The sequence below is a fragment of the Melanerpes formicivorus genome, unplaced genomic scaffold, assembly GCF_026170545.1.
Source record: "Melanerpes formicivorus ecotype bairdi unplaced genomic scaffold, bMelFor1.0.p_v2 SCAF_66, whole genome shotgun sequence".
NCBI classification, from domain to species: Eukaryota; Metazoa; Chordata; class Aves; order Piciformes; family Picidae; genus Melanerpes; species Melanerpes formicivorus.
This window is the reverse complement of record NW_027142418.1, coordinates 3,115,379-3,142,928: the sequence shown is the minus strand read 5'-3', so window position 1 is coordinate 3,142,928 and position 27,550 is coordinate 3,115,379. Positions and strand designations below refer to the sequence as shown.

Here is a 27,550-nt window from a genome sequence, read left to right as displayed (position 1 = left end):
GGTCCCTTCTGAGGCTTTCAGCTTTCCTTGGTTTCAGATATGCTGACGATGCCATAACGTGGTCTCGCGCTGCATTTTGGCATTCCTGCTCATTGTTCTTTTTCTGCCCAAGTTTGTTCTGTTTTTCAAATCTAGCCTTATTTATGACTCCTTTGAGAACAGGAACTGTCTGATACGCTAACAGCAAGTGACAGCTTTCCTGTCACTGAGGACAGGAGAACAGGCAGTGAATATTGCTGAAGTCTGAGGTAAGTTTAGAATAACAATAACTTGTACCACACTGAAGTTGATGCACTGTAGTGTGACTGCACGCTCTGACGCAGGCTGTGCAACAGATTCCTGTCTCCTCCCCCAGCCCTGGACAGGAAGGCAGTGCACAATGTTGTACAGCATGTGGCAATTCTAAATTTCTGCTGAAGCTTGACCCTTAGACAGGAGGAGACCTCTTTTGTTGTCACTGATGAACTATCCGTGCTATGAATCTCCTTATAGTGTCGGGATGAATGGATTTAAATTAAAGGCAAAGCCGCAGCAAATTGGTAGGCACAGAAACAATGAGAGACACTAGGACTATCTCTCCCAAATTTCCTCCTCAAATCTGTGTTTTGAAGGGAAGAATAAAGGGAGGAAAACGTTTGAGGTGAATAACGTGAGAGACTTACTGTAAGGGGCTGAGAGACAAAGTCAAGAGAGGCTCTAATTGTCCTGGAAGGAAAACAGGAAAAAAAGCAAGGAGGAAGAAGAAATTGATGCAGGTATGGTTGCCACTTTCCTGACAATTACTCCAGGAAGGGCTAATGAATGTAGTAATTACACCTGGCAGTTACTCTGTGGGAGAGAGGAATCCTTTGGAGTTCAAAACCGTAAGAGTGATCGAGTGCTCCTGTAACAACAAACATGGAAGTCAAATAAAGACTAAGCAGGCTGAATCCTAAATAGCACTGTTGTCAGATTTGAGCACATCAGGTAAACCGTTGCTCTTCAATGAAAGCAGCTTCTCAATAAGAGTTTCTGACATTAATTTGGAGGAAAACAAGAATTGAAAAACCTGCTTCAGGGATAAGTGTTGCTTTGGGAAGAGATTCTGACAGACCCCGGAGGATTTTCCTCCCTTTGTCTTCTGTGAGCCATCATTCATGACAGGTTCCCTTATGCCCTTTTGCTTTTGCACAGTCCAGCTGAAGAGTTGTCAGCTTTCTACTGCGGCCACAGGGCACGTGGATTGTTTTAGCTCCTGGAAGCTAGGAGTGATTATGAGGTGCAGGAGATGGGGTCAATACTAAGCAGCTCCCAGTTTGCTGTAGCAGCGCAAAGCTTAGACCATGGACCTGTGTGGCAGCAAAATGTTTCTTCTGTTTTCATGTGAGACAGAGTTGGGTAGGTGAATGTCTCTGTTAGATGTCACAGCAATTTGATGCCTGTGTTTGCTTTGCCTGAGTATCAAGAAAGTAACTTGTACCTCAGAGTTTTCCACCTCTGCAGTTTCTTCCTGCACAGACACAATATTTCACTGAGCTTGGTTAAAAATAGTTCAGTACCCTTTATGTCAGTGCCCAATAACACAGTGTACAAAGGCAATTCATGTTCAGTGAGGTTTATGGGAGTTCTAGAGTCTTATTCATGTTTACACTGATGCTGAGGACCTTCAGAGTTACATGCCTCTCCTCCTTGAGAGCTGAAAGTGCCTACTACACATATTCCCAGCTTGCAAGCAGAAACTGGGACTGTATTTAGGATGAAAAGCTGGTACCAAATTCAATAACTCAGTGAACTTAAGGAAAGCCAAACCAAGACCCCAAAGCAGTTATATTCCCTAGACTCAGAGAAGTCTAATTGAACTCAGGGCAGGGTCATAGAATCATAGATTGGTTTGAGTTGCAAGGGATCTTAAAGATCAACTAGTTCATACATCCCTGCTGTGGGCAGGGACACCTCCCACTAGCCCAGGTTGCTCATGGCCTCATCCAGGCTGGTCTTAAACACTTCCAGGAGTGAAGCATCCACAACTTCTCTGGGCAACCTGTTCCAGCGTCTCACTGCCCTCATAGTGAAGAACTTCTTCCTAATGTCCAGTCTAAATCTCTCTAGCTCTAGTTTAAACCCTCGTCCTGTCACCACCACAGCAGGCACATATCCACCCTAGTTGACTAAAAAGTGCTGGAACTGCTGCACAGGCTCAGGAAGTGAATGGTTAAAAGTCTACATTCTTAGAGCTGTCCCTGGTCCAGTTTCAGCTCAGCCAACTAAGAGCCATTCAAGCATTTTCCAGAATTACTTTGGGAGTTAGGCTATCCAATGGACCATTTGAAACAGGCCATTTAGGCATTGCCACAGAGTCTTAGTAACTAGGAGAGCTCAATAATGTAACTGGAACAAGCATGACCAGAGTGAGAGTCCACACTAGCTTATTGGTGTAGCTGAAAGTGAATTGGCTTAAATGCCTCTCAGATTTGTTACCATTTCCTTTTCAGTTTCTTCCTGCCTGCAATCCGAGATGAGCTGTGCTTAATGTTCCATTCACAGATATTTTTGGTTGTATGAGCTGTGCTTAATGTTTCCCTCACAGATTTTTAACTCCAACCCCCAATTTACTTATAACTTGGAGTTGCCTTTGCAAGTTTGGAAGCTTATTGCATGCAAGGAAGGAATGGAAGTTGTCTGGCAACGTCCAGGTTGTAGGTGGTTGCCATCTTATGATCAGAAAAACTTAAGTCATTTTAGTTCATGTTGTCTGCCTGTTTGGCTGTCATAGAAATAAATAAAGGGGCAAGTAACATCAAGCCCTAAATCTTTAAAAATCCTTTTAAAGTTCCCCCCCAAGACCTGGTGAAGTATCAAGTTAATGGAGCTTGTGCTACATGATGACAAAATTCTCTCTACACATCTGTGGGGTGTCCCTGCCCATGGCAGGGGGGTTAGAACTAGATAGAATAGAATAGAACAACCAGGTTGGAAAAGACCTTCAAGATCATCATGTCCAACCTATCATCCAACACCACCCAACCAACTAAACCATGCAATCAAGCACCCCATCAAGTCTCCTCCTGAACACCTCCAGTGATGGTGACTCCACCACCTCCCTGGGCAGCCCATTCCAATAGGCAATCACTCCCTCTGTGTAAAACTTCCTCCTGACCTCCAGCCTGAACCTCCCCTGGCACAGCCTGAGACTGCGTCCTCTTGTTCTGGTGCTGGCTGCCTGGGAGAAAAGACCAACCTCTGCCTGTCTACAACCTTCTTTCAGGTAGTTGTAGACAGCAATAAGGTCACCCCTGAGTCTCCTCTTCTCCAGGCTAATGATCCTTGTGGTCCCTTTCAACCCTGACCGATTCTATGATCTGCCCTGAGCAGGTGGTGTGTGACACAGTCATTAGTCTGGAAAACATGGAAAACATGATGAACTTTTCACTGTCCTACTGTCTGTCCCCAAAATGACTTCCACTGCAACTCACCTTTAAAGAATACATCACCACTTGTTTGCACTGAGAATTCCTTTTTGGCTCAAGTGAAAGTACACAGTGCAAACAGAGTTATGAAATGTGTACACAAGGTGTGAGAGTGGCTGGTTATGCTTGTGTGTAACTTTATGGTTCTGCTCCTTCAGGGCAGTCTGTGCAATCTGACCTTGATGTTCACCATCCTCCTTAATTTGAATGTGACTACAAACGAGTGGTAGGGCCTAATAAGACTGACTGGTGGTTGTTTTCTTTTATCCCAGCCAACAAGTAAATAATGGATTTAACATTTTGGTTTTAATTACAGAAAGCAGAAAACTGTAAAATTGCAAGCAATGGAAATGTGTTTTGAGACTTGAAGATTTAAGAGCTAAAACATCTCACACTGTGGCCACTCTTTAACCCTCATTTCTGTTGTAAAGATTGATACATATTTTGACTCTTAAAATCCTCCTAGCTGTGTCACTATCGAGTTAGCTAAAGGAGTTACTAAGGCTGAACAGGGTTATGGCAAGAACCTACTACAGGTCATTAAACTGATGAAGCATTAAAGAAGTATGAGTAAGTTAATAAATTTTTAGTTAGTACATGGAATAAGTTGTAACATTTTTCAGGAGGGTGAGGCACTAGCTTACTAATAAAAATATCACAGATCAGAGACCCAAAGCACAATGTGAGGTGAAAAATGTAATGGTTTTATGTCAGAGAACTGGCTGGGAATCTCAGAACCAGCCTGTAGGGAAAGAAATTCCCTCATCTTCACCAGGACGTTGTCCTGTGATGGAGGAAAGCACTGCATGAAAACTATTTACCTAGGGAGACATATCTCAGTGCTCCTCAATCTGCTTTCTTGTCCTTAATTAATGTGGAATTTTAAAAGTGAGTTTTTAAAATCAAACCAGTAGCAGTTTTAATCCCTTTCCCCTGCTGGATTAAGTCAGCATCTTGTTACATTTCATAGCATTGTCAGGGTTGGAAGGGACCTTGAGGATCATCCAGTTCCAAACCCCCTGCCATGGGCAGGGACACCTCACACTACAGCAGGTTGCTCACAGCCACATCCAGCCTGCCCTTAAAAAACTCCAGGCATGAGGCTTCTGTCACCTCCCTGGGCAACCTGGTCTGCTGTCTCACCAGCCTTGTGATGGAGAGCTGCTTCCTAATATGTAATCTAAATCTCCCCTCCTCTAGCTTGGATCCATCCCCCCCAGTCCTGTCACTCCTTGACACCCTAAGAAGTCCCTCCCCAGCTTTCTTGTAGCCCCGTTTGGATGTCGGAAGGCTAAAATAAGGTTTCCTCGGAGCCTTCTCTTCTCCAAGCTGAGCAACCCCAACTATCTCAGCCTGTCCTCACAGCAGAGGAGCTGCAGGCCTCTGATCCCTCATGACCCTTCTCTGGACACCTTCCAGCATGTCCAGATCTTTCTTGCAATTGGTGTATGCACATTTTGTGATTTCCCAATTCACAGTTGGGCTAAACTCAGTTGAGAAGAGTAATCCAGAAATGCAGAAAAGTGCTCCTGTCTCAATCTTGAAGGCATACCTTTTTTTTTCCCAGAGTGGTCCACCTTGGAGCATTTTAGCTAAAACAGGGGTTAATCCATTAAAAAGAATAGGTATCTGGTGTTTTCATGTCAAATCAAATAGAAATCTTCAAACTTCCATGATTTGTACTGAAGCTACAAAGAGTAGCTGCTCTTTGAACAGTAGAAGCAATGAAGTTTGTTATGGATATGCCTTGTAGGATTTTCTGACTTGGATTTTCAGGTATTTATTGCAGGGTGAGCTCAAACTGTTGCTCTTTCAGTGGTGGCACTAACAACAATTTAGTCATACACTGTTAAATCTCCTCCACATTGTAGTTTGCCCTGGCTAAATCAAGCCCGTATTTTCCAAGGCTGTTGAGGGTGAGCAGAAGGAGACCAAAAAAAGACAGCCAACAGGAGACAGCAGATACTATAAGCCTTGTTTCTTTAGCATCACAGTTATCAAATGAAAAATTAGTCTTCTAATGGTCTTTATTTGAAGCAATCTCTTAAACAAATATTGATGGTTCAATTGGCACTCGAGTCTAAATTTTGAAGTAGTCTAGGTTGTTCAGCCTGGAGAAAAGGAGGCTACAGGGAGATACTATTGTGGCTTTTAGGGACTTAAAGGGGCTTATCAGAAAGCTGGGAACAAACTTTTGAGCAGGGCTTATTGTGACAGGACAAGGGGTGATGCTTTAAACTAAAAGAGGTAGATTCAGACTGGAGAGAAGGAAGAAATGTTTTACACTGTGCATAGTGAGACCTTGGTACAGGTTTGCCAGAGAGGTGGTAGATGGAACCCTGGAACCATTGAAGGTTGGGCTGACAGGGCTCTGAGCAAGCTGAAGATGTCCCTGCTGACTGCAGGATAGTTGGTCTAGATGGACTTTAAAGGTCTCTTCCAACTCAAATAATTCTATGATTCTACATACTTTTGGTATATGCTGGCCACCTTCAGGAGCCACAGAAAGACCTTTAAGGATGAAGCTGTCTCTTAGTTAATGTTACCACGAGTATCTGGAAGCACCAGAAATTCCATAGGCAGATCTGTTCCCTTTTGGCAAATGAATCACAGAATCACCAAGGTTGGAAGAGACCTCCAAGATCCTCAAGTACAACCTGTCACTACAGACCTCATGACTAGACCATGGCACCAAGTGCCACATCCAAACCCCTCTTGTACACCTCCAGGGATGGTGACTCCACCACCGCCCTGGGCAGCACATTGCAATGGCGAACGACTCTCTCAGTGAAGCACTTTCTCCTCACTTCCAGCCTAAACTTCCCCTGGCACAGCTTGAGAGTGTGTCCTCTTGTTCTGGTGCTGGTTGCTTGAGAGAAGAGACCAACTCCCTCCTGACTACAATCACCCTTCAGGTAGTTGTAGACAGCTTCCAGAGCAGAAGGCACAGAAAAGCATCTAAACATTCTCACTTTATTCTCAATTCTTTTGTCAGCTGCATGAAATTTCCCTCCCTCCCCATTTAAGCCACCAACTGCTAACTCAAAACTGTTCCAAATCGTAAATTCATATAGCCTGCAACCTTTTTCAAGAGAATAAAAAAGCAGTTTGTGGCCTCTGGGAGAGTAAATTCCAGGGTTAATTTATAACTAAAGCAAATGTATCTATAAAAAAACAGAAGAAAAGCTCCATAAGAAATACGTTAACAAATGACAAGAAGGAAAAAAGAGAGAGAGAGAGAGAGAGGCTTGATAAAAGATATCTGAAGTCGTTTGGCACCAGTGATTTTATGACTGAGGAATTCAATTATAGGTGTGTTGGGAGTACCAAATCACAATTCTTGAAATTACTAATGGGAGACAAAGCTCTTTATCATGGCCTGAATGTGCTCACACAAAATGTTCAGTCCTGCCCTCTGTACATAAACTTTTAGTGCTTACACTATGCATCTGCACGGAGAGTCTGTCGCCAGGCTAGGAGAAAAAGATACCAAACTTCTGTTGAATCACTTCTCTGACACACCTGCTGCTAAGCACAGCTAAGAGAGATCAGAGAATCACAGAAGGGCTTGGCTGGGAAGGGACCATCTAGGTCCCACCTCTCTGCTATGGGCAGGGACATCTTCCATTAGACCAAGTTGCTAGAGGCACTCTCCAACCTGGCTTCCAAACACTTCCACAGCCGGGCCCCCCACAGCTTTTCTGGGTGATCTGTTCTGCCTTCAGTACCCTCATGCACAAGAATATCCTCCTAAAGTTTAATCTAAATCCAGCTGCTTCTAGTTTGAAGCCATTACCCTTCATCCTGTCACTCCATGCCTTTATAAAATGTCCTTCTCCAGCCCTCCTGTTGTTTCTTTTGTATAGAGGTTGCTCTAAGTGCTTCTCTTTTCCAGGCTGAATAACCCTAACTGTCTCAGCCTGGCCTCACAGAAGAGGGCTTCCAGCTCTCTGATCATCTTTGTTACCTTCTCTGGCCTGACTCTGACATGTCCATGCCTCCCCTGTGCTGAGGACTCCAGAGCTGGGCACAGTACTCCAGGTGGGGTGTGAGCAGAGGGGCAGAATCCTATCTCTCCCCCTGCTGCTGAGGATCATCCCAGGACATCAAAGTATCACCAAGGTTGGAAGAGACCTCAAAGATAATCAAAAGTCCAACCTGTCAAAAGCTTGTTAGCAGAGGATGGTTTCGATCCATCGACCTCTGGGTTATGGGCCCAGCACGCTTCCGCTGCGCCACTCTGCTCCTTGACCATGATTGGCTCTGGGCTGGGAGTGTGTGATGCCAGCTCTATGCCAGCTTTCACCCACCAGCACCCCCAAGTCCTTCTCCTTCTCTAGCCATTCTCCAACCAGCCCGTGTTTGTGCTTGGGATTGCCCTGACCTAGGTGCAGGACCTTGCACTTGGCTTTGTTGAACTTCATGAGGTTGGCATTGGTCAACTTCTCAAGCCTGTCAAGGCCCCTCTAGGTGATGTCAGCCAGCAGATTTCTTCCTGTGTGTTTGTAGCATGTGGCTTGTAGTTTTATCCTGCTGTACTCTTGATGTTTTTCTAGATTCTTGGTAATTATTATTATTTGTTTTGGTGGAAAAATGAAGCATAAATGACATCAGTGTCCTCTACAGCGACTCATGGTGAATCATATCAGTTTGGATTTGTCTGCACCTTGGTTAGACACATGTTTCAAAGAGGTCTTTAACCAGTGATACAGACAATGACTTTGTACTTATCCAAGAGACATAGATTAGCCTTGGAACAATTGCACATTAACTCCTACAGTCTGCCTATAATCTTAATTGGCTGCTACTTGCTTTGTAGAGTAGTAAACTCCTATATCTTGTCAGCCATTGAAAGAGGAAGGGCTGTTTCAGGCCATGCAAATTTAACCCCTGGGGACACCCCCTGTTAATAGCTGTTGCAGGGAAATTTAAGGGACTGCATTTTGTTTATATGGCTGAATTACCTTTCTACCACTCTAATATGGAAAGAACTGCAGATCAGTGAATCCTAGAATGGTTTGGGTTGGAATGGACTTTAAAGATCATCTGGTTCCAGACACCCTGCCATTGGCAGGGACACCTTCCACTAGGGGAAATGGATCTAAGCTAGAGGAGGATAGGTTTAGATTAGATGTTAGGATGAAGTTTTTCAGCATAAGAGTGGTAGTGGGACACTGGCACAGGTTTCCCAGGGAGGTGGTGGAAGCATCATCCCTAGAGTCTGTTTTTAAGGCTGGGCTAGATGTGACTCTGGGCAACCTGATCTAGTGGGACGAGTCCCTACCCATGGCAGGGGAGCTGGAACTGGATGAACCTTGAGGTGCCTTCTAACTCTGACAATCCTGTGATTCAGCTCCTTTTCTTCTTTTGGTATCTGTAGTTGAGCAAAAAATGATGTCTGCATAGCACAGGTTTAATGCATAAAACTTTACTTGAATATCCAGCCCTCAAAATATTTAATTCTCTTCAGCAAATTTTTTTTGACACACTTATTGGTAGTTGGTCATCAGCCCATGTCACAAGGAGAGAGATCTTTCCTCTACAGAATAATTCAGATCAAGGGACTAATGTAGCTGCTCTGAATGAGCCTCCAGAGGATGCTCTCTCTCTGACCACCGAGCATCTTGAGATAGAGGTCTTGAGGGCCATTTTGACTACCCACCACACAGGGATGTTCTGAGTACTGACTTTTCAACCTCCTGCTTTCAAATCAGCTCCATGAGATTGCAGGGAAAAAATATGCTAATATAATAAGCATGGAAAGGCAAAAGTCAATTTGTGAGACAAGATCTGCATCGTGAAGTAAAAAATAGAGTGCTGCAGAGGTAGTAATTGCTCACACAAAGAAATATGAATGTGTTCCAGCTCACACCCAGTGCTACCCTAATCTTCTGAATACAAGGAATCATAGAATTGTCAGAGCTGGAAGGGACCTCAAGAACCATCCAGTTCCAACCCCCCTGCCATGGGAGAGACACCTCATACTACAGCAGGTTGCTCACAGCCACATCCAGTCTGGCCTTAAAACTTCCAGGGATGAGGCTTCCACCACCTCCGTGGGCAACCTGTGCCAGTCTCTCACCACCCTCATGGGGAAGAACTTCTTCCTGACATCCAATCTGAATCTACCCATTTCTAGTTTTGCTCCAAACCCCCCCCCCCCAGTCCTATCACTCCCTGACACTCTAAAAACTCCTTCCCCAGCTTTCTTGTAGGCTCCCTTCAGATACTGAAAGGCCTCTGTATTGTCTCCTTGAAGCCTTCTCCTTTCTAGACTGAATAGCCCCAACCCACTCAGTCTGTCTCCATAGGTCTTAAAATTAGAATCATAGAATCAGTCAGGGTTGGAAGGAATCAATCAGGGTTGGAAGGGACCACAAGGTTCATCCAGTTCCAACCCCCCTGCCATGGGCAGGGACACCCCACACTAGATCAGGCTGCCCAGAGCCTCATCCAGCCTGGTCTTAAACACCTCCAGGGATGGGGCCTCAACCACCTCCCTGGACAACCCATTCCAGGGCTTCACCACTCTCATGGTGAAGAACTTCTTCCTCAAAGTTTAATCTCAAATTACATTGGGGTGGGGTGAACCAAAACAAAACAATACAAATAACCCAACAACCAACCAACCAAATAAAACACAACAACAACAACAACAACAAAACTAACAAAAAACCCCACCCAACAAGAACTGGGTGAAAGATTGAGGGAAATACCTTTGTCATGTTCCTGTTGTGTTTTTTTTTAGTCACCGTAGAGCATGACTTTCCTCTCAACTTCTAGGAATGCATTGGATGGCTGTCAAGAGCACGAGCGATCCATCCTGTAGTGCAGCATGAAAGTTGTCTCTGTGCAGAGCTGCCATTGCTCTTTTCCTTATCTGTGAAGGAAACACAGCAGCTCCCACTGGGGAAATTTCATGTTAACTTGATCCTAAAATAAAAAAAGCAAAAGAAAGGGGAAAAAAAAAATGAAGGGAAAGGTCATATCCTAATAAGCTGTGCAAATCTAAATTCCCAGGGAGCTTCAGAATGACATTGTATGACTAGGGCATTAACAATTTTCCAACAATGCACTTTTGAACGGCTTCCAGTAGTGTTTTTAATATCTGAGTGAGATATGCAGCTGACAAGACACAAGATGCAGTTGAGCTCTGTGATTCACGCTACCGAGCCCATTGATAACCTAACAGACACAGCTGGCGGCTTTCGCTGCTTTCATGGAGATGTGAATCTCGTGAGGAAGCTCTTTATTGATCAGCTGAGGTATTGTGACCTCAGTAGCGATAATTCCTGCTCTTTCCTCTAACCTAGCACTGGAGAGCAATGATTTCCTCAGAATGTCTGAGGAAGGAGGAGGTTTGGTTTGAGAGGCTGCTTAGGACGGTGTGTATGTTTGTGTTGGCAGAGCTTTTGAATGCGTTAGATTCAGATGCTGACCCAGAGGTGCAGAATTCCTGTTTAAAAACACATTATGTCATCATTGTGTGTCCCCCCCCAAAAAAAAGGTAAATTAAGTAAACTGATAGGAATTTTATAGTCGGCTTTAAAGGAGCTAGTATTTGACCTCAAATTATCACAGAGTCATTTTGCTTGCAAAAGACCTTTAAGATCGTCAAGTCCAACCATTCTCTCACTCTACAAAGGCTGGTGCTAAATCATGTCCACCCACCACATCTCTGCCTCTTTTGAACACCTTCAAAGATGGGGATTCAGCCACCCCTCTGGCAAGCCTGTTCCAGTGTTTGAGAACCATTTTAGTCAAGAAGTTTATTCTTATGTCCAACCTAAACCTCCTCTGGTGCAACTTAAGGCCATTTCCTCGCTTGTTACTAGGGAGAAGAGACTGAACATTTACCTGGCTCCAACCTCCTTTCAGGGGAATGTAGGGGGCTATCCTCTCAGCCTCATTTTCTCTAGACTAATCAACCCCAGTTCTCTCAGCTTTCCTCACAAGACTTGTGCTCCAGCTCCTTCATCAGCTTTGTTGCCCCCTCTGGATCCATGCCAGCACCTCAACACCTTGTCTGACTCAGTGAGCATGTTATGTAGAGTTGTACACAACATGCCATAGCTCCAAACAATGAACCAAACCCAGTTCCAGTTTATATCTGAACGTTTAGAAGGTATAGGGGAGACCATTGTCTAATGGCATGAGGTTTCCACACCATGCCACACAGACTTTCCAAGCCCATCCTTTACATTGGGCAGATGTCCTGCATGAACCTAGGAGGTGAATGCTGTCTTCTTGTAACCCACTGAAAACCAGGTCTTGCTTTGCAAATTGTTTGGTGTTTAGCCTGTTTTGTGATGGTGTATTGACAGTTGAAAGTGAAGGTGAGAGTTCAAAGCCAGGTTCCTAATTCCCAAGATCTTCCAGTTCAGAAGGGCATACTGGAATTAGAATATAGTTGTCCTTACTTTTGTCCTTTATCTGAGGATGTGACTGTCGGGCAAGGGTCACCTAAGGTGCTGCAAAGTATAGCAATAACATTTAAAGCAGATGTTCACCCTTTGTTACACAAAGGACCAGAGGTGAAGGGTGTGGGAAGCAGTCTGCTGTTGAAGACCCCACCTGAATTTTTGGATTGGAGGTGACTCAAAAGTTTCAGTGGAGTTTTGCCTGCACTGTCAATGCACAGAGTGTCTCATCCATTATCCAGCTTTGTATTACATTGCACTTTTTATATACTCTCAATAGTAGTTCACTATGAATCCTTTCAAACACAGCTGGATCTTTGAAGACATCATCCATGATGACCAAGGGCTTTCTAAAAGCAGTGTTCCCTCTAAGTCCAAAGGAAGGATGGTTGCTGCTATATCACCCACACTTAGCCAGAGATGATTGAAGGCAATAAGCACTGAGCAATGTTGAGCAGCCAGGAGAACCCAAAATAGCTTTTTCTATTAGAAAATGTAGTACCTGAGGAGTTATTTATTGTGTTCTTCCAGAGCTAGCACAGAATCAGCCTTGTGGTGGCAAGGGTTAGACATAAGGAGGAAGTTCTTTACAATGAGAGCAGTGAAATGCTGGAACATGTGAAAGGTGGTTGTAGCCAGGAGGGGGTTGGTCTCTTCTCCCAGGCAACCAGCACCAGAGCAAGAGGACACACTCTCAAGCTGTGCCAGGGGAAGTTTAGGCTGGAGGTGAGGAGAAAGTTCTTCACAGAGAGAGTTGTTAGCCATTGGAATGTGCTGCCCAGGGAGGTGGTGGAGTCACCATCCCTGGAGGTGTTCAAGAGGGGATTGGATGTGGCACTTGGAGCCATGGTTTTGTAGTCATGAGGTCTGTGGTGACAGGTTGGACTTGATGATCTTTGAGATCTTTTCCAACCTTATTGATTCTATGATTCTATGTTGCCTAGAGAAGTGGTGAAGGCTCCATCTCTAAATGTATTCAAGGTCAAACTTTATGGGACCCTGAGCAATCTGATCCAGTTGCACATAGCCCTGCTCACTGCAGGGGGATTGGGCAAGGTGACCTTTTGAAGGGTCCCTTCCAACCTTCTTCATTCTAAGATCTTGTCATGGTCTCTTGTCTTCTGATCATGTTCAGCATATAGAAGTCTGCAGGCTGTTGATTTTTGTTTAGCAATTAAAGAAAACAATTAGGACAGGAAAAAGTCACAGTGCCTTATCCTCAGTATGCATCCAAGCCACATGAGATGCAGCTGTTGAGCAGCCTGCTTGAGGGGTTACAAAAAGTCACAGCAATTTAGTTCCTCACACTAAACTTCCTGGCCTAGAAAACGAATCTCCATGGAAGAGCAACAGGGTATGAGAATCTAATCTATTGCAAGGTTAACTGGTGGTATTCTGTCCAAATTAAAGGTGAAGAGCTGAGTTTCAAATAAAACAACCAGTTTATGGGCAAAGTTCCAGTGTGTAGAATTTCTGGTGTGTATGTGAAAGTGCCATGCACACTAAGATTAAAGAAATACAGTTGCTTGTCATTATTCAAGCTAAGACTTTCCAGAAAGTTAATTAATGTGGTGGTGGGTTTTGTTTGGTTGGTTTTTGGGGTCTTTTTTGTCAGTACACTAACTTACCTCATCAATAAGTGTTCTAGAAAAATACAGAATCAGAGAATCATTTTGGTTGGAAAAGCCCTTTAAGCTCATCCACTCCAACCATTATCTCACTCTTGCAAGGCTGGGGCTAAACCATGCCACTCAGCACCATATCTCTGCCCGTTTGAAATGCCTTCAGGGCTGGCGATTCAACCACCTCCCTGGGAAGACTGCTTCAGTCTTTGAGAACTCTTTCAGTCAAGAATTTCCCTCTAATGTCCAACCTAAACCTCATCTGGGGCAGCTTGAGGCCATTTTGCAAAGTCCTATCACTTGTTGCTAGGGAGAAGAAACCAGCCCTCACCTAGTTCTAACTTCTTTTCAGGTAGCTGTAGGGAGCAGTGGGAATGGAATGGAATGGAATGGCATGGAATGGCATGGCATGGCATGGCATGGCATAGAATAGAATAGAATAGAATAGAATAGAATAGAATAGAATAGAATAGAATAGAATAGAATAGACCAGACCAGGTTGGAAGAGACCTTCAAGATCATCACATCTAACCCATCATCCAACACCATCTAATCAACTAAACCATGGCACCAAGCACCCCATCAAGTCTTCTAAACACCTCCAATGATGGCGACTCCACCACCTCCCTGGGCAGCCCATTCTAATGGGCAATCACTCTCTCTATGTGTAGAACTTCTTCCCTTCAGGGAGTTGTAGAGAGCAAGGTCTCCCCTGAGCCTCCTCCTCTTCAGGCTAAGCAACCCCAGCTCCCTCAGCCTCTCCTCACAGGGCTGTGCTCCAAACCCCTCCCCAGCTTTGTTGCCCTTCTCTGGACACCTTCCAGCATCTCAACATCTTTCCTAAACTGAGAGGCCCAGAACTGGACACAAGACTCAAGGGGTGACCTAACCAGTGCTGAGTACAGGGGCAGAATGACCTCCCTGCTCCCGCTGAGGTCTCCCCTCAGCCTCTTTTTCTGTAGACTAAACAAGCCCAGTTCCCTCAGCTTGCTCCTCATAAGCCCTCTTCTCCAGACCCTTAATATGCAAGACATTAGTCACATATATAAAAATAAGTATTTAAATATACATTTTGATCTTAACTCGTGGCTCATACATCTATTTATCGTGACAAGAAACCGAAGGATTTGCTGTTAGCTGTCCTCCTTGATTACTTGCAGAAGAAATATTTTAAATATAGAAAAAAAAAAAACCAAGCACCACCAAGATGATGACAAGACCACATGACAGAGAAGGGAACTGAAATTTTCTCAATCTCTTTCTTCCCCTCTTTTGAGTGCAGTTAAAATGTAACACAGCAGCTTTGCTTGTACCGCAATTGTTAACGTTGCATAACCCTATAATTATTAATCTTACTGCCACAGAGTTAGGGCTTGATTATACACTTTTCTCCTCAACTAAAAGTAGCAAATGCTGCCAGAAATGGCATGCCACTGCATATTTTTACAGCAAGCAGGCACATTTCCATGAACTGGGATCTCTACAGGCACATGTCAATCTCCTCTACAGAGCTCCAGAGAAGTTGACATCCACATGAGCCCCGGTGGCAGGGGCGCACAGAGAACGCCTGGCTTAGAGCTAACAGAAAACTCCATGCCCTCCAAAATGTTGATGTGCAAAATACAAAGTGCAGGCAGAGTCTCTGTGGATTTAGTCAAGCATTGGTAGGTTCTTTACAGATGGGAACAAAGGTATTTACAAATCTGAGCGCTCAGGGTTAGTTGTTGAAGCATTTGCTGAGCACTGCCTGTTAAAAATAACCAAATTCTGACAGGAAACATTAATAACTTTTTCCTGACAGTAAATTATTCTTAGATGTGGCCACTCTGCTGTCTGCTTGGTGTCCCAAAATGATGTCATTTTAACTCTTGAAAATTTCTGGCTAAAAATAGCAGCCCCAGTTTTCCATCTTCCTTTAACAGAAGGGTTCGTACGGCGCTACAGTCACTGCTGACCAGAACTCTGCTGACTTTGAGTGACAAAGTGTGAGTGCATGTGTGACAAGAATGAAATTTGCTAAGTGTGAACTCTCTGGGTTAAAGATCACCAATATTAATAACTGAAGAGGAACACCAAATGTCATTTTGAAATGCGTAGCTTATTGCAGAAGCAAAACCAAACCAGAAGCAAAAGCCATGAGACTGCTGATTCTGTGCGTGCACAGGAGGCCAACAGAGCTGGTGAAGGGCCTGGAGAATCGATCACAGAATCACAGAACTGGTTTGGTTGGAGAAGACCTCTAAAATCATCAAGACCAACCATGCAGAGGCAGTGCCTGGCAAGACACCTTGGACATCAGGGTTAACCAAAAGCCTGTCTAGACATTCAAGAGGACCCTTGCTAGATGCAAATCAAGCCCAGTGGGGGAAAATGATGGGTCCTGTACTGTTGTCCAGACTTAAGGTGCTACCACAGTTGGAGATGTTGGGAGAAACAAGTCATGTCATCTCCAGATGTCTAGGACTTCAGAGGAAAACATGGAAGAGATTCACTAAGAGGTGTGAACCATGTCCTCTTCTCTCCAGCCAGAAGAAGAAACCCAGTCCAGGTGATATTACAGAGCAGCACAGCAAAATCAGGGTATTTTCCTTCTGCTTTTAAGGAAAACTGGGCCCACAAAGACCTGGAGGCTTCTCCCCCTTCACAGATATTCTGTAACTGCAACTGAAGGAGCTGGGTATGGTTAGTTTGTAAAAAGGAGGAGGCTGAGGGGAGACCTCATTGCTCTCCACAACTACTCTACATTGTGGAGAGATTGGTGCTGGTCTTTTCTCCCAGGTAATTAGTGATAGAACAAGAGTGAATGTCCTCAAGCTGCCACTGGGTAGGTTTGGACTTTTTTTTTCAGGGCAAGAGTGCTCAGGGATTGGAATGTGCTGCACAGGGAGGTGGTTGAGTTGTCAACCCTGGATGTGTTTAAAGGTGGTTTGGATGTGGTGCTTGGGGATGTGGTTTAGGGGTGAGCCTTGCAGAGTAGGGTTGTTGGTTGGACTTGGTGATCCTGAGGGTCTTTTCCAATCTCAATGGTTCTGTGATTCTGTGATTTGCTTAAACATTGCTATAAATAGACCTCATTTTCTGGATGAATGACACACTTGGAGGAAATGCAGCACTTAGGTACAGCTCACATGAAGGAAGAAAGTAAATTGTGGGAAATCCTTTTTCCATACCCTGGCAGGTAAAAGTGTTTGTTCCTTCATGGGTAAACCAAAGGCAGTTTCAGTGGATGAACTGCAAAAAACTTCCAGTTTGAAACAGAAAGCTTGACAACAGTAGGGCCAAGTCATAGCAGACATTCTTAGGCTATTAATAACAGAGAGGAGGAATAACCCAACAGAAAACAAGATGAAAGAAATCTTTTCCGTTTAGTTTTGCTGCACATTGTACAATCTGAACCTTGCCAGAACCCTTTAAAAATAAACCCCAAACCAGTAGATGCATGCACCAGCAACAAAATCAGCACTTTGGAAAGAATTTAAATATAAGTTGGATAATGAGCCATTAATGCAAAATTCCACAAAGTGCATTTTCACAGTATCACCAAGGTTGGAAGAGCCCTCGAGGATCATCGAGTCCAACCTGTCACCACAGACCTCATGACTAGGGAGGGAGGACCCTGCTGCCCAGTGTGAATACTCCTGCCCACACTGCAGGCTTGAACTCACCACCTTCCCATTGAATTTTTGGAATACAACAAAAGATGAAACTGTGCTCATTCACCACAAATACTTCATCTTCTTTTCCTTATCAGAGGGCTGCAGGGAGAGAGCATTCACCTTTACATTCAGGTTCACGCAGCACTTGCCCGTTGTCTTCTTAGTAAGTTACTTCTAGATCCTGAAGAAAAAAAAAGGTGCCTTATTTTATCTTTATTCCACACCCCCCCCCCCCACCCCCCCCCCCACGAAAATGACATTCAGAAAAGAGTTAAATATCTCCATGAAATTCTGTGCCACTCCCAAAGACTCGTGTCAAATTCTTGGAAAAAAAAGTTGTGACCCGGGGGGACCTTTTCTCAGAAGGGTGCTGAGGGATGGGTGACAGAAGGCTTAATCAATCTCATGTAACAGCTGAGCATGTGCCCTCTTCTGAATGTTCATATAATGTTGCCCTGATAATCATTATCCAAGTGACTATATTGTGATAATTAATTGGGGTTTTTTTTGAGTGGTTAAAGGAGTTTTGTTTATTAGAATTAGATTATGGACACAGAAATGTCATAACTGCAGATAGTTTGATTTGTCCAATCTGTAGGCTCACATCCAGGACTACTTAGAGTTTGCTCAGGAAATTGCTCCCCATAAAGTTAGAATTTGAAAGCATTTTATTTAGTTCAGAGCTCAAGACAATACAGTTCTCTTCTAGGGCTTCTTGGTATCATCTGTTTCACAATGACTTTCACCCTGGGCTCTGCTTGCTTGCAGTATTTTGGTTGTTTTATCAATATCAGTCGATGTCAATCCAGGGTGTGGGATGATGAAATTGAGAGCAGCTCTGCAGAAAAGGACGTGGGGGTGCTGGTGGATGAGAAACTGGACATGAGCCAGCAAAGGGCACTTGCAGTTCAGAATGCCAATGGCATCCTGGCCTGCATCAAAAGAAGAGTGACCATCAGGTCAGGTCAGGGGAGGTGATTCTTCCACTCTGACATGCTCTGGTGAGACCTCACCTGGAGTATTTTGTCCAGCTCTGGAGACCTCAAGACAAGAGAGACATGGACCTGCTGGAGAGGGTCCAGAAAAGGGACACCAAGATGATCAGAGGGCTGGAGCACCTCTCACATGAAAAGAGGCTGGAAGAATTTGGGCTGTTCAGCCTGGAGAAGAAGAGGCTCTGGGGAAACCATACAGCTATATTTCAATATCTGAAGGTGCCTACAGGAAGGCTGGGGAGGGACTGTTTAGAAGGACTTGTAGTGATAGGAAAAAGGGCAATGGTTTGAATCTGTGGCAGGGTAGATTTAGGTTGGACATCAGGAGGAAGTTCTTGACAGTAAGAGTGGTGAAACACTGGAACAGGTTGCCCAGGGATGTGGTTGAGGCCCTGTCCCTGGAGACATTCAAGATCCGACTTGATGAGTCCCTGGGCAGTCTGATCTAACTGGAGGTATCCCTGCTGACTGCAGGGAGGGGTTGGACAAGATGACCTTATGGGATCCCCTCTAACCCAATGCATCCTGTGAATCTATGATTCAGTTGGGATTTTTTGTCTATTTGGAAATCACTACAGATTTAAGTTGCAGTCTGCAGGAAGTCTTTCTGAAGTACATCACATAGAACACTCCCAGTGAAGTGCCTGTGGTTTGTGTTAAAAGTAAGAAAGGAGGAAAGCTGCTTCTAACTCACTGCTGAGTTTTTATCCTTGATACTTTAGCACTTTTTCCTCAGATTGCTATTCTTTAGTCACAGGCAGGCTTTGAAATGGAGATCTTTTTTTATCTAGCTCTTTTGATAGTCAGTTTTCAGGGCATATTTCCTTCAGAAAGTTTCCACCTATTTTTGTCTTCTGGAATAAAATACAGAATGCAATATTACCTTATGCTGTATTTTATACCAACCCCTCCAAAGAAAAAAAATAATGGGGAAGATTCTCTGGATGTTCTTGTCCTGTAGTCCAAGAAGGATTCAGAAGTGGAACTTGAGGTAACTCAAATTTAGAGTCCACTTCATAATTAACTGCCTGGTGTTCATTAAATGCTTCTGACAGAGTTGCAGGGTGTTGCAATTTCAGTTACAAAAGCAAGCTTATTACCTGCTTCTACACTCCTTGTGCAGGCAGGCTGAAGTCACCTTGATGGAATAGTTTTAAAGCTATCTGGAGGAATTCATATCTAGAGAGATGGAGTACACGAGATGTGGAGAATATTGATTGAAGTAGGAGATAAGTATCCCACCCTATTGAGAACAATAATTATTGAATCACATGTGAAAACATGTCAACATCTTCTAGCTGGGAATATTTCGGAGGGTCAAAAGTACAGCAGTCAGATGACAAGAGATTGCTCTGTTGCTGAAAAGTGGCCAAGCAGGTTATATGCTTCTTACTTTGTACAGTTGAGAAGGTTATGTTTCTTTCTTTCATTTTTTTTTTCCTTCTTTCCTTCATTTAAAAGATGAAAGAGATACATTTGTGCAACAGATGATGGGTGTACAAAAGTTCATGTGTCTTCATTATTATATTATTTTAGCTGCAGCCTGGTACAGAGCCTGCTGCTGTACATCATCAAAGTGGGGTACCTATTTTTCTTTTGCCTGAGATACCTGCTCTAGCACAGTGTCACAGTATAACTAAGGTTGGAAATGACCTCGAGGATCATCGAGTCCAACCTATCAACACAGACCCCATGACTAGACCATGGCACCAAGTGCCACGTCCAATCCCCTCTTGAACGCCTCCAGGGATGGTGACTCAACCACCTCCCTGGGCAGCACATCCCAATGACGAACGACTCGCTCGGTGAAGAACTTCCTCCTCACCTTGAGTCTAAACCTCCCCTGGCACAGCTTGAGACTGTGTCCTCTTGTTCTGGTGCTGGTTGCTTGAGAGAAGAGACCAACCCCTTCTCGGCTACAACCACCTTTCAGGTAGTTGTAGAGAGCAATGAGATCTCCCCTGAGCCTTCTCTTCTCCAGGCTAAACAATCCCAGCTCCCTTAGCCTCTCCTCACAGGGCTGTGCTCAAGGCCTCTCCCCAGCCTCTTTGCCCTTCTCTGGACACGTTCAAGAGTCTCAATGTCCTTCTTAAACTGAGGAGCCCAGAACTGGACACAGGACTCAAGGTGTGGCCTAACCAATGCTGAGTACAGGGGCACTATGACTTCCCTGCTCCTGCTGGCCACACTATTCCTAATGCAGGCCAGGATGCCATTGGCCCTCTTGGCCACCTAGGCACACTGCTGGCTCATATTTAGGCAGCTTTCAATCAGCACACCCAGGTCCCTCTCTGTTTGGGAGCTCTCCAGCCACTCTGACCCCAGCTTGTAGCTCTGCATGGGATTGCCATAGCCAAAGTGCAGCACTCAGCACTTGGACTTGTTGAATGCCATCCCATTGGATTCTGCCCATCTGTCCAGTCTGTCGAGGTCCCTCTAGTTGCAGATGTCCCTGCTCACTCCAGAGGGGTTGGACTAGATGAATTTTAAAGGTCCCTTCTAACCCAAAGCATTCTAGGATTCCATGATTTGTCTTCTCAGAGTAAGCCAGCAATTTAGATGGAGTAAAGAGTAGAGTCCCTCAGTTCTGTGTCAGGCAATGCTGCCTAACAGTACAGACATCACTGGTAGTGCCACTCCAAGTTTAGAAAGGTTTGGCAGAGGAGATTCAGCAGTTAATGAAAATGCACATCAATAGCTGCATAAATAACTGCATTCCACACAAAATCTGAGTGTATTTTGTGCAACATTAATGTGAGGAGCATCTGGAAAGGAAGAATGCTACGTGTTAAACCATCTTTGGTAGTAATTATCTTCTTTCTCGAGCTTTCATAGAATCATAGATTAGTTTGGGTTGGAAGGGATCATCTAGTTCCAAACCCCTGCAATGGGCAGGACACCTTCTACTTGCTTGCTCAAGACCCCATCCAACCTGGCTTTCAACACTGCCAGGCTTGGAGCCTCCACCGCTTCACTGAGCAGCATGTTTCAGTGCCTCACCACCCTCATGGGGAAGAATTTCTTCCTAATGTCTAATCTAAATCCAGCCTCTTCCAGATTGAAGCCATTACCCCTTATCTTGTCTCTCCATGCCTTTGTCAAAAGTCCCTCCCCAGCTCTCCTGTAGCCTACTTCAAATCGTGGAAGGCTGCTCTGAGGTCTCCCTGGAGCCTTCTCTTCTCCAGGCTGAACAATCCCAACTCTATCAGCCTGTCACCATAGGGGAAGTGCTCCAGCCCTCTGATCTTCTTTGTGGCCTCTCCTGGACCTGCTCCAACAGTTCCACATCCTTCTTGTGTTGGGAGCTTCAGAACTGGACACAGCAGTGTAGGTGGGGTCTCAGCAGAGCAGAAAGGGCTGTGTGTGAACTAGCATGACGTCACAGAGTTTTGTTGCTGTACACAGAGACTATTATCTTACGCTTGCCATGAATCAGAAGTTAATAGAATTCTAGATAAGAAAAATTCTACCCAGGAAAGTTTGTTCCCTGTCATGCTGGGGCATTCCCAGTGTTTAATGCACAAATGGCACTAAGCATGTTGAGCTGCAAGTTTTGCAGCACGGTGCCTTTTAACTTCTAGCACTTTGCGATCGTCCGACACGTTGAAATATTTCAGTGAAACCAAAGAAAAATGGTTCTCAGCCAAATTATAAGGTCCCTGTGTAGACTCTGACCATATTAAAAATCCATTTTGCTGGCTTTAATTTTATTTATTTATTTATCTATTAATTGTTTGAGAAGATGATTTTTGTGGTGAAAATGGCTGATCTTGATAGGAGGAGGAAGCATTTTTATGGATAACTTGCAATGTGTTTGACTGCCAGGAAAAACTTTCAAAGTGGGATTTAATTCAAGGAATGAGTTGCATTTGTTCCTCCTCCTCCTCCTCCTCCTCTTCCTGTGGGAGTATTCAGTGTTCTGCCATGGCAAGGAATGGCATTTAGGATATTAATGAGGATATTTTGCCCTATTACTGTTGTAAGCCTTATTAGCTCATCTTTTGGAACCAAGGCTCGGTTTACTGTCTCGTGAACATTAAAAAGCACTGACATGACAGAGTCTGAGGGAAGGGAAAAAAAATCCCAGGCTTCTTACCAACACCATTATGCACCCATAAAAAGATCTCAATAAATTCTCTACTACTGCTAAGTGTATAGAGAAAGCTTCATGTGGTTATTTAAGCATTAATCTTATTTAAATCCTTCAGTGTCAGTGTAAAATTTATTGCACCTAAGATCACAGAATCATTGAATGGTCTGGGTTGGAAGGAAACTTAAAGATCGTCTAGTTCCAACCCCCTGCCATGGGCATGGACACCTCCTACTAAAGCAGCTTGCTTAAGGCCCCATCCAACCTGGCTTTGAACACTGCCAGGCTTGGAGCCTCCACAACTTCTCTGGGCAACCTGTTCCAGTGCCTCATCACCTCCTGGGGAAGAATTTCATACTAAAGTTTAATCTAAATCCAGCTTCATCCAGTTTGAAGCCATTCCTGCCTCATTCTGTCACTCCATGCCTTTGTAAAAGTCCCTCTCCATCTCTTCTGCAGCCCCCTTTCAAACTCTAGAAGGCTGCTCTGAGGTCCCTTCTCCCTTCTTCTCCTTTCTTCTCCCTTCTTCTCCTTTCTTCTCCCTTCTCCTTTCTTCTGCCTTCTTCTCTCTTCTCCTTTCTTCTCCCTTCTTCTGCCTTCTTCTCTCTTCTTCTCCTTTCTTCTCCCTTCTCCTTTCTTCTCCCTTCTTCTCCCTTCTCCCTTCTCCCTTCTTCTCCCTTCTTCTCCTTTCTTCTCCCTTCTCCTGTCTTCTCCCTTCTCCTTTCTTCTACCTTCTCCTTTCTTCTACCTTCTCCTTTCTTCTCCCTTCTCCTTTCTTCTCCCTTCTTCTCCTTTCTTCTCCCTTCTCCCTTCTTCTCCCTTCTCCCTTCTTCTCCACACTGAACAACCCCAACTCTCTCAGCCTATCTCCATAGATATCTTAGGAGAAAAAAATTACCTGGATATTGTGCACATAATGTCCAACATTTACTTGTCAAGGAAGAAGTTCTTTCCAATGAGGGTGGTGAAACGCTGAAACAGGCTACCCAGAGGTGTGGTGGAGGCCCCATCTCTGGAGACAAACTTCATGGGGCCATGAGCAACCTGATCTAGTTGGAGGTGTCCATGCTGACTGCAGAGGGGGGGTTGGACAAGGTGACCTTGAGGGTTCCTTCCAACCTGATGCATTCTATGGTTCTATAAAAGAAGCAGCAGGTAGCAGAATGAATTAGGATTTTCATTTCCTGCTATCCAGTAACCTTTTACTGTGCCCAAACCAGCGCAGGATTCTGTGATTAAAATTATTAACATTTCAAAAAGAAACACAACCTCTGTATGCAGATTTGAATCCCACAGTGGAGCTCACCTCTTGTAAAATGCCTTGCTTAATTGCCACCTTAGTTGATAATTATTGACTAAGCTCCATTTTTAAATTGAGTCTGTCATTAGTATATTAAAACACATTAAAAGACACAGTGGTAATGACCTAATGAAACCAAACAAATGGAGCAGAAGATTGCCCTGTAAATAGCTGCAGTGCTCCCACATGCATATTTTTCCATCTTAGCTGCTGAAATCTTTGCTAATCTCACAGAGGTTTATGAAGCCAGAGGAGAATCTCCACATTTTCATCTACTGAAGCATGTCTGAGCCCAGTATGAATTCACTGGTTGGCATTTTGACTCCAGTTGAGTTCCTTGGGACATTACTGTTTCCTGTTTAAACATACAGCTGGCATCTTGCTAACCATGGCAGCTCATGTTTCCTGGTAGCTGTGAGTTTCCTTTACTTTATTAACTCTGGGCACCATGTTGTCACTGTGATGAGTGAGTAATTTTACATGGACAATATGGCATTTACAAGAACCTCATTTCTTATGGCTGTACCTCAAGTACAGGCTTCAGTTCTGGGCCCCACTACATGAAGGATGTTGAAGGGCAGGAACATGTCCAGAGAAGGGCAACAAAGCTGATAAAGGGTGTGGAGAATAGGGCTGGTGAGGAGCAGCTGAGGGAACTGGAGGTGTTTAGCTTGGAGAAAATGAGGCTGAGAGGAGACCTCAAGGCCCTTTACAACTACCTGAAGGCAGGTTTGAACCAGATGGGAGTTGGCTTCTTCTCAATAGTATAGGGTGACAGAATGAGAGGAAATGACTTGAAATTGTGACAGGGGATGTTTAGGTTGGAGATTAGAAAGAATTTCTTTGCTGCAAGAGTGGTCAGGCAGTGTGGAACAGGCTGCCCAGGAAGGTGGTGGAGTCACCATCCCTGGAGGTGTTCAAGAAATGTGTGGACATGGCACATGGTTTAGTGGCCATGGTGGTGTAAGGTTGAGGTTGGACTTGATGATCTTGGAGGCCTTTTCCAGCTGAAATAATTCTGTGATTCCATGTATCACAACATACATTGATTTATTAGTATGGCCTATGAGGACAGACTGAGGGAGTTGGGGTTGTTCAGTCTGGAGAAGAGAAGGCTCCCAGGAGACTTATTGTGGCCTTCCAGTATCTGAAGAGGGCTACAAGAAAGCTGGAGAGGGACTTTTGAGAGCGTCAGGGGGTGATAGGACTGGGGGTGAATGGAATAAAACTAGAAATAGGTAGATTGAGATTGGAGGTTGGGAAGTTGTTCCCCATGAGGGTGGTGAGACACTGGAACAGGTTGCCCAGGGAGGTGGTGGAAGCCTCATACCTGGAGGTTTTTAAGGCCAGGCTGGATGCCGCTCTGAGCAACCTGATCTAGTGTGAAGTGTCCCTGCCCATGGCAGGGGGTTGGAACTAGATGATCCTTGAGGTCCCTTCCAACCCTAACAATTATATGATTCCATGTGTGTGATATGTAATTTAAAAACATGGCCCAGCTAAAGAAGTCCTTCCTTAACCAGCAACTGCATTTTCAGGTGTGCAGAGGTTTAAATAGCTTTAGCTCTAATATCATATTCCAAATAAAGCATCCAGGTGAGTGTTTGTGGCCTAAACACAGAATTTCTATTGAAGCAATAAAACTTTCTGTTGACTTCAAAACAAGTTTGACATCTGAAAGCAGAGTCACAGGTTGTAGATAAACCTGCATATAAAACCTCTGGATGAGGAGTTTTCTCTTAAAATACTTTTTGTACCACACAGTGAACTTATAAAGCTGACTGAATCTGAGAGGGGGAAAAAATGTCTTAACTGTTTGGTCATTTCTGGAGTTGCTACTGTGAATGGAATGGAATGGAATGGAATGGAATGGAATGGAATGGAATGGAATGGAATAGAATAGAATAGAATAGAATAGAATAGAATAGAATAGAATAGAATAGAATAGAATAGAATAGAATAGACCAAGTTGGAAAAGAACTTTGAGATCCTCGAGTCCAACCTCTCACCCAACACCATCTAATCAACTAAACCATGGCACCAAGCACCCCATCCAGTCTCTTCCTAAACACCTCCAGTAATGATGACTCCACCACCTCCCTGGGCAGCACATTCCAATGGCCAATCTCTCTTTCTGTGAAGAACTTCTTCCAAACGTCCAGCCTAAAGCTCCCCTGGCACAGCTTGAGACTGCCCTCTTGTTCTGGTGCTGGTTGCCTAGGAGAAGAGACCAACCCCCACCTGGCTACAACCTCCCTTCAGGTAGTTGTAGACAGCAAGAAGGTCTCCCTTGAGCCTCCTCTTCTCCAGGCCAAGGAATCCCAGCTCCCTCAGCCTCTCCTCACAGGGCTGTGCTCCAGACCCCTCCCCAGTTTGTTGCCCTTCTCTGGACACCTTCCAGCAACTCAACATCTTTCTAAACTGAGGGCCCCAGATAATTTAAAACAGTATTATCTTAGTGAACGTCTTGGAAATGTATGGAAAGATTTCTGGATCACTGTTTTAGTAACACTATTGAGTTCCCAAGCTGCTGGAAGCAGATTGTTCTGCCCTCTTGAGTCAGTGTCAAACCAAAAATTAAAAAAGAGTAATAATTAACAAAACAAAAATAACAGTGTAGATTAAGCTGCATAAGTATGAAGGGTTTGAGTTACATAGATTTCCTGTAGTTAGTCAAATTATCACTAGACCTGAGTAATACAGGGAAACAGCAGCAGGGAAGTGATCGTGTCCCTGTACTGGGCACTGGTGAAGCCACACCTCCAATCCTGGGTTCAGTTTTGGATCCCTCACTATAAGAAGAACATTGAGGGGCTGGAGCATGTCCAGAGAAGGGCAACAAAGCTGGGGAAGGGTGTGGAGAACAGGGCTGGTGAGGAGCAGCTGAGGGAACTGGGGTTGTTTAGAGAAAAGGAAGGTGAAGGGAGACCTTCTCGCTCTCTACAGATGCCTGGAAAGAGTTTGTAGTGAGACAAGGGTTGATCTCATCTCTCTAGGATCAGATGATAGAATGAGAGGAAGTGGCTTGAAATTGCACCAAGGAAGGTTTAAGATGGATATTAGGAAAAAATTATTTCCTGAATGAGTGGTCAGGCATTGGAACAGGCTGCCCAGGGAGGTGGTGGAGTCACCATCCCTGGAGGTGTTCAAGAGATGTGTAGCCATGGCATTTTGGGACAAGGTTTAATGGCTATGGTGGTGGTGGGTTGAAGGTTGTACTCAATCTTAGAGGTCTTTTCCAAATGAAACAATTCCATGGATCAGTGAAAGTCTGCCCAGTAAAAATACCTGCCAGCTAAAAAAGGTACATTGAGTCTTGGAGCCAAGAACAGCACTTCACAGTTGAATTGAGGAGAAGAGGAGGCTCAGGGGAGACCTTATTGCTGTCTACATCTACCTGAAGGGTGGTTGTAGCCAGGTGGGGGTTGGTCTCTTCTCCCATACAACCAGCACCAGAACAAGAGGACACAGTCTCAAGCTGTGCCAGGGGAGGTTTAGGCTGGAGGTGAGGAGAAAGTTCTTCACTGAGAGAGTTGTCAGCCATTGGAATGTGCTGCCCAGGGAGGTGGTGGAGTCACCATCCCTGGAGGTGTTCAAGAGGGGATTGGATGTGGCACTTGGTGCCATGGTCTAGTAGACTAGTAGTCTAGTAGTGTTCTAGTAGGTGACAGCTTGATGATCTTTGAGGTCTTTTCCAACCTTGTTGGTTCTATGACTCTATGAGTTGTGACTTTCCAGTGGATGAAGCTTTGCTTGTATACAACACAGGAATTTTTTTTCTATATATTTTAAAATCAATTGCTTCCTTCAAGCTTTGTGAAGCCACTTCCATGACAAGGGAAGGCTTCCTCCTCAGAGGCTTGGCACATCCCCCTTATCAGGCTGTGCCAAGGGGGGCAAAGGTCTCTCTCGAGACGCCAGCTCTTTCTGATTACAAAATTGACCGTGATTCACTGCCTATCTATCAGGATCCTTTTTTTAAATCACAATGATTCATAGAGAGCAACGCCCACATTTTACA

The 27,550-nt window shown here is 44.5% G+C and overlaps 1 protein-coding gene and 1 non-coding gene across 3 annotated transcripts in view; one reads left to right on the top strand and one right to left on the bottom strand.

Moving 5' to 3' along the window:
• The window catches only part of PPARG (peroxisome proliferator activated receptor gamma), an 85,277-nt gene that overhangs the window by 10,563 nt on the left and 47,164 nt on the right, over nt 1-27,550 (top strand). The window lies entirely within an intron of this gene.
• On the bottom strand, nt 7,620-7,691 carry TRNAM-CAU (transfer RNA methionine (anticodon CAU)). Its single transcript has one exon. It is a non-coding gene; the product is annotated as a tRNA-Met (tRNA).